Here is a 9,207-nt window from a genome sequence, read left to right as displayed (position 1 = left end):
TTGTCAAGTATTTACACTATATCTAAATACCTGTATGATATAGAAAAAAGCATGCAAAACTCTAGATTATCCTGTGTTGCCTGTTTTTGGGAATAGCAGTCTCGAATTCTAGCAATAAATACAATCTCAGGGTATTACTACATTGATGTTTTGGGAAATACCTATTCACAACACAAAAGGCTTCAGGAATTTGAAAGGATCATCAAAATATTTGACATTGTCAAGAGTGACATCTATTTCATTTTTGTCCCACATTCTTCTTAAAATTTCTGGGAAATACTCCTTTTTATTTAAAGTCATTTTAATTTTAATTTGTAGGATTAGCAAGAGAACAGGAGAGGTAATTAAAATAAACAGATCAAGACTGTAATATTAACAGAATCCCACAATCAGGACAACAATTAAAAAAGTTATAAACAAACAACATTAATACTTACAATCTTTATAGTACCACAGGAATAAATGGCCAGAAATAGTGTTTTTCTTTTCTCCTTGGCATGTTGCCTGTCTTGGTATCTCTGGTCTTTTTAAATTTGCATATTTAAAAAATACAAAACAGAGAGAGATAAATTGTTTTATATAAGATTTTACTATATTTTATTGATACCTTTGCTACAAATATTCTCAGGTAGTAATTACAGTAGTTAACATACAAAGCACTAGCTCTGGAATTTTACTCAGTGGTATAGATCATCAAATTCAGGTAATCTAAAAAAATTACATGGGTTGAAAATATGCCATGAACACTTCAATTCCAGTGTACTATACACACTTCCTCAAAGGTGGGGTGTGAAAGGAATTTAAGAAACATGTTGGTGAAATTACAAATATTTAGTGCCTGGAATTATGGTATATATGTTTAGAGTCTATAAAAGGTGGTTCTTTCATATTAGTAGAAATACATATTTGTGATTCAGACTACATATTCTGGACTGAATAATTATAGCAAGTGTGAAAATGAACTGTGATATCAAATCTGTGTATAAATTGATAATTGTATTTGGGTTAAAGCTAACACTAAAATCAGATACTATATCTGATTCTAGAAGATGTAGAGAGTTAAGGTTACCCAGTTTCACTGTCAACTATAAATATTAATTTATTTCACAAAATTGTATACATGATATAGAATACATTACAATAATAAAATTGATGCAGAAATGAGATAATAGCTGAGAGTTAGTTGTAAAAAGGCTTAACTTGATCCAACATATAAGATTGCAGAAAAAATGTACTGTATTTTAAAAAGAATAGCAGTGTTGTTCTCAATAAACCCTTAGTTGCAGAAGTTGCATTTTTGAACAGACTATAATAATCCACAGTGAAAACCATTAGAGCAATTCTGCAAGCTTCTCTAATATGTCATCTGGTTTAGACTAGCATCATAAATATTGTTTTGAAGATTGTAGTGTTTATATCATAACATCATGGTTTCCAACAGCTGTCATAGCCACCAGTATGTATTAATCTAATGCTTATATGGAACATTGTCTTTAAACTTCAATAAAAAGATCAGTTCTCTGATTCATTCAATTTTCAGCTTCCACTGTGGCTTTGACAAGAATATCTGCTATATTAACAGTATCAGTCCAAATTATGTCCCAACTCGCTAGTACTAAATTAGAGATTTGAAATCTGCTATATGAGGAAACTCACTCAAAAGATGTAGGTTTGAAAATATACTATTTCATAATCATCAGTAAATTTCAAATACATGTCATAGTTTTAACCAACTGAGTAATTCCTGGGATTGATTTTTCTATGACTATTTTTCAATAAATTGTGATTTAAGCTCAGTGAATATTGCTATGAATATCATTGAGAAGCATGAATTGTCCATTTATACAAACAAAATGGTTTAATGAAAATCCATGCTGTACTGACATTATAAACTACATGCAAAACAATGGGATTCAAAACCATTTCAAATAACAATATTTTGGAAAATTTTAGTGGTGAGGCTTCTTTACAGAGAATGAATTGGCACTCAAATTGTGACAGATACAACAGAACATTAAATGAAGTGAGCTCACTACTGTGTCCAGTTCCAGTGTCCATACTTTAAAAAAGATGTTGGAAAGACTGGAAAAGGTTCAGAAAGGGCTACAAGCATGACTGAGGTCTGGAAGAAATGCCTTATGTTAAGAGTATGCAGAGAAAGGCAACTCTATCAGAGCAGAGATTTCCCAAATTTTCCTTTCAATTTGGTGAGGTCAGAATGTTAACCTCACCAGCACATCACTAACATTATGTGTGTTACCCCCTATTATTCAGTCACACTACTCTTCATCACATCCCACCCCCTTCCTCCATTTGCTTATTGTCGATTACAGAAAGACTAAAGAACAGGAGTACTTGTGGCACCTTAGAAACTAAGAAATTTATTTGAGCATAAGCTTTTGTGGGCTACACCCCACTTCATTAGAAGCATGCAGAGGAAAATACAGTAGGAAGATATATAGAGAGACTAAAGAAGCTCAGTCTATTTAGTTTATCCAAGAGGAGTTTAGAGGTAACTTGCTCACAGTCTATAGGTACCTACACAGGGACAAAACTTTCTGATAATACAGGGCTTTTTAATTTAGCAGACAAAGACATAACAAGATATGACTGGAAGGTGAAGCTAGACAAAGTCAGGGTAGAAATGAGGCATAAATGTTTTATAGGGAGGTAATTAGCCATTGGAACAACTTACATAAAAATGTGATGAATTCTCCATCACTTGAAGTCTTTCAGTCAACACAGAATAGTTTAAAAAAGATATGCTCTAGCTCCACCGGAAGTTCTGGGTTTCATGTAGGAATTACAGGAGAACATCTATTTATAACAAAAATTTAACGTGTAATTGTTTTCCTGAATAAGGATAGATTTAAACACATGCCCTGAATCAGGGCCAAGAATTGTAAGCTCTTCAGTGCAGGGAATTTGTCTTCCTACATCTGTGTAAAGTACCTGTAGCACTAACAGTGTGCCATGAATAATGTACTGACCTTGGAGCTATTCTCCTTGAAGCTACAATTATTTTTTAAAATATGTTTTAATTGTTCTCTGAATATTGTATTCTTTGCATTTACACATTTTACTGAAACTTTGGTCTGTCCCATTTCAATTCCTCTAAACTGTCTCCTAAGTGAAACTTGCAAAACTAATGTTGAAAAGCCATATTGTTTTATCTGTTCATTATATGTTCAAACAATATTTAGCTTTATCCACTTATAATATCTGGCCCTGTTCATGTTGAAGTCAATGGGAGTTAGAGCACAATCAGGCTGTAAATGCATAAGATTGGGGATTTGAACATCTACACTAAATTTCATGTAAGTAAGGAGCCAATTACAATGAAAAGTGAAAATCTGTGATGACAGACCTTTGTGAACAGAACATATATGGCCCCAGTTGCATGTTTTCAATCAGTAATCTCCATGACAGTAAAGATACTAATGAGCATCTATGCGGGAAGAAAAAATACTGAACCATCATGCATGATTCCTAAATAGCTTAAAGCTTTGTATGGATTGACAGTAGGAATTTTTCAGTAATATTTTTACCATGGTCCATTTATGATAGTTAGCATAGATATAGGGTGACCAGATGTCCCAATTTTAGAAGGACAGTCCTGATTTTGGGGTCTTTTTCTTATATGGGCCCCTATTATCCTCCACCCCTCACCCCCATCCCAATTTTTCACACTTGCTGTCTGGTCACCCTACATAGATAACACTATGTCTCTTGGGCATGCAGCTGTGGTAACTGGTAAGGTCAATGAGGACTAACTTGATAATGCATTAGAACTGACACAGAGTGACATGGCCACTATTACTTAATTTGACAGTAACTGACAATGCTGATGTCAGTACTGGCTGCAGTATTATAAGGACTGGAAAACGTTAAGGATTGTCTCCATGTAATTGTATATTGCAATTACTGTTACATTCAGATTTTTAAAAAATATTCCTTTTTAATGTACTGTAATGTTAACAAATAATCCACCTGAAGAAATACAAAAGTACTTGATTAAATATTAAAATTTTGTTTTTAGTTTTAATTGACCTAATTCTGCTCACCTTTTTTCATGCCAAATACATGGTATTTCAGGCATCAGATTTATAAAGAAGTCAACACTGTGGATCTGAGTGGTTCAGATATGTGACTTTACATTATATTTGTCCATTATTGGCTATTGCTTTGTTCTGCATGCCTGGTTGAAATTGGGTTGTATATTTCCCAGAGGTCAAATTGTCCATAACTCCTGTTATTTTTGTGCAAGAAACTTAGAAGTCTGAGATAAATTTATTTGGAGATATGACCTTTAGCTGAAATAACACTATGGAGCAGGTTTGAAAAAATGAAAAATTATAGTGCCTATTAAACTATGTAATAGAAAATATTTGGAAAAAAGTCTATAATATTGAGTTAGGGAGATATACATCAGACCTATCCAAATAATTTAGTATGTGATATGAGATAAAATTTCCAACAGTTCAAATACTGGGGCAGGTCTACACTGCGGAGTGAAGTCGACCTAAGTTATCCAACTCCAGCTACATACCTTATTGTGGTGTCTACACTGTGCTGGGTCGACGGGAGAGTTTCTCCCGTCAACTTACCTTATGCAGCATTGATCCACCGGTAAGTGGAGACAAGCCCCTACAGTTAAACTGAAATCTGAATGATTGTGGAAAATTTTAGTCACAAATTCTTTACTTAAAAAATATAGGAGAAATTGGAAATTTGGAGCCCAACCTTCTTAACTTTTGTCTACTGGGAAGTGTTCTGTTTATATTGTAGTTTGAGTTAACAAGATCTGTTAACTGTGGAATACCTGGAATTATAAATTAAGACTTCATTCAGCAACCAAACTTTTATTATTTTTATGTATAATTATTTCTATAGTGCCATTTGTTACAGAAAAATTAAAAATGAGCAAAGAGATTCCCAGTTTAAGGACCTGATCCTACAGTCCATACTTGCTCAAGTACACCTTATATAACAGTTGCAGGCTCAAACTCTAACTTTTATATACAGAACATTCTGGAATAAGGAAGGTGGGTCTGGGAAGGATGAAAATTAATATTAAAATGATATACTGCTGTCATGCATGCAGTTTATTTTTGTATAACAATGATTTGTGCTTTTAACACTCCTCCACCCCTGCCCCCCGATTGAGGCATCAGTTGTTGTGGCTCCATGGTTAAGTTTTTAACTCTGTACTCAAAGCAGGCGTTCAATTTCTTTGTTATGAATGAAAAATACAGCTTATTTTCCCAAAAATGGCATTAATTCTTTGCATATAGAATGAATGTTGGGAATTTGAAAGTAAATTCATTAATTAATTTAGATGTTAAAATTAATTAAAAATGGGTCCTTTAAAAATTTAGGACTCCTTGTCAGATCTTTATTTGACTCTAATGAAATTAATAACGGAATAAATGCAAACTTTCCTTATAATTAAAACTCAATGAAATCTTGTGTATGGAGTATCAGAGGGGTAGCCGTGTTAGTCTGGATCTGTAAAAGCAGAAAAGAGTCCTGTGGCACTTTATAGACTAACAGACATTTTGGAGCATGAGCTTTCGTGGGTGAATACCCACTTCGTCGGATGCATGTCACACGGCGGCATTCACGAATTCACCCTCAACCTCAGCTCCATAACCTCTGTAGTCTATATCCTATACACATCATGTTATTATATTTTACACAATATTTTTTTTTTTTTTTATGTTTAAATTTTAGTAATTTTTTTTTTTATTCTTCATCATTCTTTTCTTTTCTTCTTTTTTAAAAAGGTTAAAGAATAATGTTCTTAGAAAGAATTTAAAAGAAGAAAAGAAAAAAAAAAAAAAAAATAAAAAATGGTTTCCATTTTTCCCAAAGGAGTCAAAGGAGGTCAAGGAAGAATTAGACTGTCCCTCTATTATATATAGAGAGGAGGGAGGAGAGAGTGGAGAGGGGGGTTTGTGAACCTCTGGGCCAGAGCAAGTGGGGTCCCACCCCACCCCTTCCGACTGCAGTTCACCCTGGAGCTCCTGCCAGGGAGTGAGGTGAGGGTGCTGGGGCTTGCCCCGCTCCCCCAGTGCTCCTGCCAGAGAGCGAGGGAAGGCCCTGTGCCCTGACCTCATTCCCTAGCAGGAACACCAGGTGAGCGGAGCAGGGCAAGCCCCTGCATCCCGACCCCACTCCCCAGCAGAAGCACTGGGGAGACAGAGCAGGTTGGGGCCCCTGGGGCCCCCAATTGGCAAGGGCCCTGGGCACAAGCCCCATTGGCCCAGTGGCTAATCTGTCACTGAGAGGAGCACTGTGAGGAGAAGGAGAATGGGTAAGCAGCCATCTTTGCTAAATTCGGCTATGCCAGGGGTGGGCAAACTACAGGCCAGGGGCTGCATCCTGCCCTTCAGATGTTTTAATCTGGCCCTCAACCTCCCACCAGGGAGTGGGGTCAGAGGCTTGCCCCGCTCTGCATGTGCCGTGGCGTCACACGGCTTCCGGAAGTAGCAGCCTGTCCACCCCCGGGTTCCTACGCTTAGGGGCAGCAAAGGGGCTCCGCATGCTGTCCCTGCCCCAAGCGCCGCCCCTACAGCTCCCATTGGCCTAGAACAGCAGCCAATGGGAGCTTCAGGGGCGGCGCCTGCGAACACGGTGGCGCACAGAGCTGCCTGGCTGCCTCGCTGCATAGAAGTTGGAGGGGGTCATGCCGCTGCATCCAGGAGCTCTTGAGGGAAGCGCCACCCGGAACCTGTGCTCCAACCCTCTGCCCTAACCCTGATCCCCCTCACACCCTCCAAATGCCTAGATCCCAGCCCGGAGCACCCTTCTGCACTCCCAACCCCACCCCAGAGCCCACACCCCCAGTCAGACCCCTACTCCCCACACCCCAACCCCAGCTATGAACCCCCTCCCATACCCTGAACTCATTTTTGGCCCTACCCCAGAGCCCTCACCCCCTCCCACACCCCAACCCCCAATTTTGTGATTATTCATGACCATATAATTTCCATACCCAGATGTGGCCCTCGGGCCAAAAAGTTTGCCCACCCCTGGGCTATGCTCTCAGTCCCAATGAGAACAGAAGATAGCAGCCATTTTGAAAGAGTGAAATTCCATACCTTAATATGCTTGGATTCCTTTTCATTTTAAACATAACTCTGAATTTCCTGGGTTTATAACATTTCATCTGGGGATTATTAAGACAATCTCATATTTGACCATAAAATACTGATATCTCCCTCTTTTGATTGGGAATTTTATTTAAGGTTTGAAGAATCCAAATTTTTCCCAAGGAACTGGAACTGGAGCGTAGGTCAATGTTGGCAGGGTAATTCTGAGAACGTCTGAGTCCAAACAGAACCTAGGTTATTAAAAAAAACAGAATTAACAACTTGTCTTTTCATAATTAACTCTTGAATATTAGGGATTTTATGTAAAATTCAAAAAATAGCATATTTGAATATATATATTTTAAGCAAGTTATTATAATAAAATGTTTGAGAGCAGGGCTTTGGAGCTGTGCTCTGGCTTCACTCCAGCTCCAGGCAAAAACCTGCAGCTCCACTGCTCCGGAGCTGCTCTGTGCTCCAGCTCTGGGCTCTGCTCCAAAGCCCTGTTTGAGAGTCTAGGTGTGAAATATTGGTCCCCATGAACTCAATGAGATTTTTGGCTGACTTCTATAGAGATAGGATTTCACACCATATTTTTTCCAAATAATAGCAGGCAAAGCCTACCTTTTCTGAAGTTCAACAACTACCTACATGCACCTATTCACTGTCTGATGAGGCATGTATAATATGTTCTGATACTTAGTAATTATTTTAAGCGAAAGTAAAATCCATGCCAAAATATTGCTACCATTATTTATTTCTAAATACCTAAAATTTCTTCCCGGATTATCTTGAATTTTCCTTTAACAAAATGAAGCTTTGTTAAGGCAGATAAAGAAAAGGAACAACACTGAATATCTTCAAATACAAAGAAAAAATACTCTGGACCAGAATTTGGCTATTTTGCAAACTGTTTTGGAAAGCTAAAATGATATTATTGTGATTTTTTTCTGAGAGTGAATGGTGTGAAAACCTCTATTTTTCACTTCCAAAATGTTGGACAGTGATTGCTTTCTATGATCTACAGAAAATTGTGAAGACTAGTAGTCAATAAGTGTAGGTTTAAAGTGCTAACCTCAGGCCATGCCTATACTAAGGCCTTGTCTACACTGGCAAGTTTCTGCACAGTAAAGCAGCTTTCTGCGATGTAACTCCCGAGGCGTGCACACTGCCAAGCCACTTAGTGCGCAGAAACTGCGCAGTTGCAGTACTGTATAAAAACCCACCCCAATGAAAGGTGTAGCTTTCTGCACTGAGGGTACAGTACTGTAGTGCCAGTGTAGACACCCTGGTCGATTACAGCACTGCAGTTGGCCTCCAGGAGGTGTCCCACAATGCCTGTTCTCGCCTCTCTGGTCATTGGTTTGAACTCTACTGCCCTGGCATCTGGTGACCAACCGTCATCCCCACCCCTTAAATTCCTTGGGAATTTTGAAAGTCCCATTCCTGTTTGCTCAGTGGTGTGCAGTGGTCTCAGCACATCTTCCCAGGTGTCCATGCCTGCTCCATGCACCAGGTGATCTCCCGCTTGGAGCAATGCTGAGCTGCTGGACCTCATCAGCATTTGGGGAGAAGAGGCTTCCAGTCCCAGCTGCGCTCCAGCCATAGGAATTATGATACCCATGGACATATTTCACAATGCATGACAAAAAGGGGCCATGACCGGGACACACTGCAGTGCAGGGTCAAAATGAAGGAGCTGTGGAACACCTACCACAAGGCGCAGGAGGCAAACTGTCACTCCCGTGCTGTGCCCACAAGCTGCCAGTTCTACAAAGAGCTGGACGCGATATTGGGTGGTGACCTCACCTCCACTGCAAAGGCCACTGTGGATACTTCAGTGGCTCACGTGCCAGGTGAAAGTGGACCGAGCCAGGAGGAGGAAATCTTGGATGAGGATGAGGAGGGGGGAAGGGACCCAGAGGCAGAGGACAACTTGGAGGTCAGAGATGCATGCAGCCCAGAGCTCTTCTCTACCCTGGAGGAGGCTAGCCAGTCACACCTGTTGGATCTTGGTGAAACACAAACAGGAGAGGAGGATCATAGCAAGTGGCTTTGTTTGGGAGAATCACTGAAGCAAGTTGTTGGGGGCAGGAGGGTTGCAGAAAGCAGG

General features: G+C 39.2%; 1 long non-coding RNA gene across 1 annotated transcript; it reads right to left on the bottom strand.

The window, feature by feature from the left end:
- Positions 1 to 437: 437 nt before the first annotated feature.
- Positions 438 to 7,334, bottom strand: LOC120405101. The gene is made up of 4 exons (XR_005598362.1): positions 7,104 to 7,334; positions 4,744 to 4,822; positions 2,696 to 2,817; positions 438 to 523 (listed from the first exon to the last, which is right to left on the bottom strand). It is a non-coding gene; the product is annotated as an uncharacterized LOC120405101 (long non-coding RNA).
- Between the last annotated feature and the right edge of the window lie 1,873 nt (positions 7,335 to 9,207).

The sequence above is a fragment of the Mauremys reevesii genome, linkage group 4, assembly GCF_016161935.1.
Source record: "Mauremys reevesii isolate NIE-2019 linkage group 4, ASM1616193v1, whole genome shotgun sequence".
NCBI classification, from domain to species: domain Eukaryota; kingdom Metazoa; phylum Chordata; order Testudines; family Geoemydidae; genus Mauremys; species Mauremys reevesii.
Note: the sequence above shows the minus strand (reverse complement) of the source record. Positions and strands in the feature narration are given on the sequence as shown.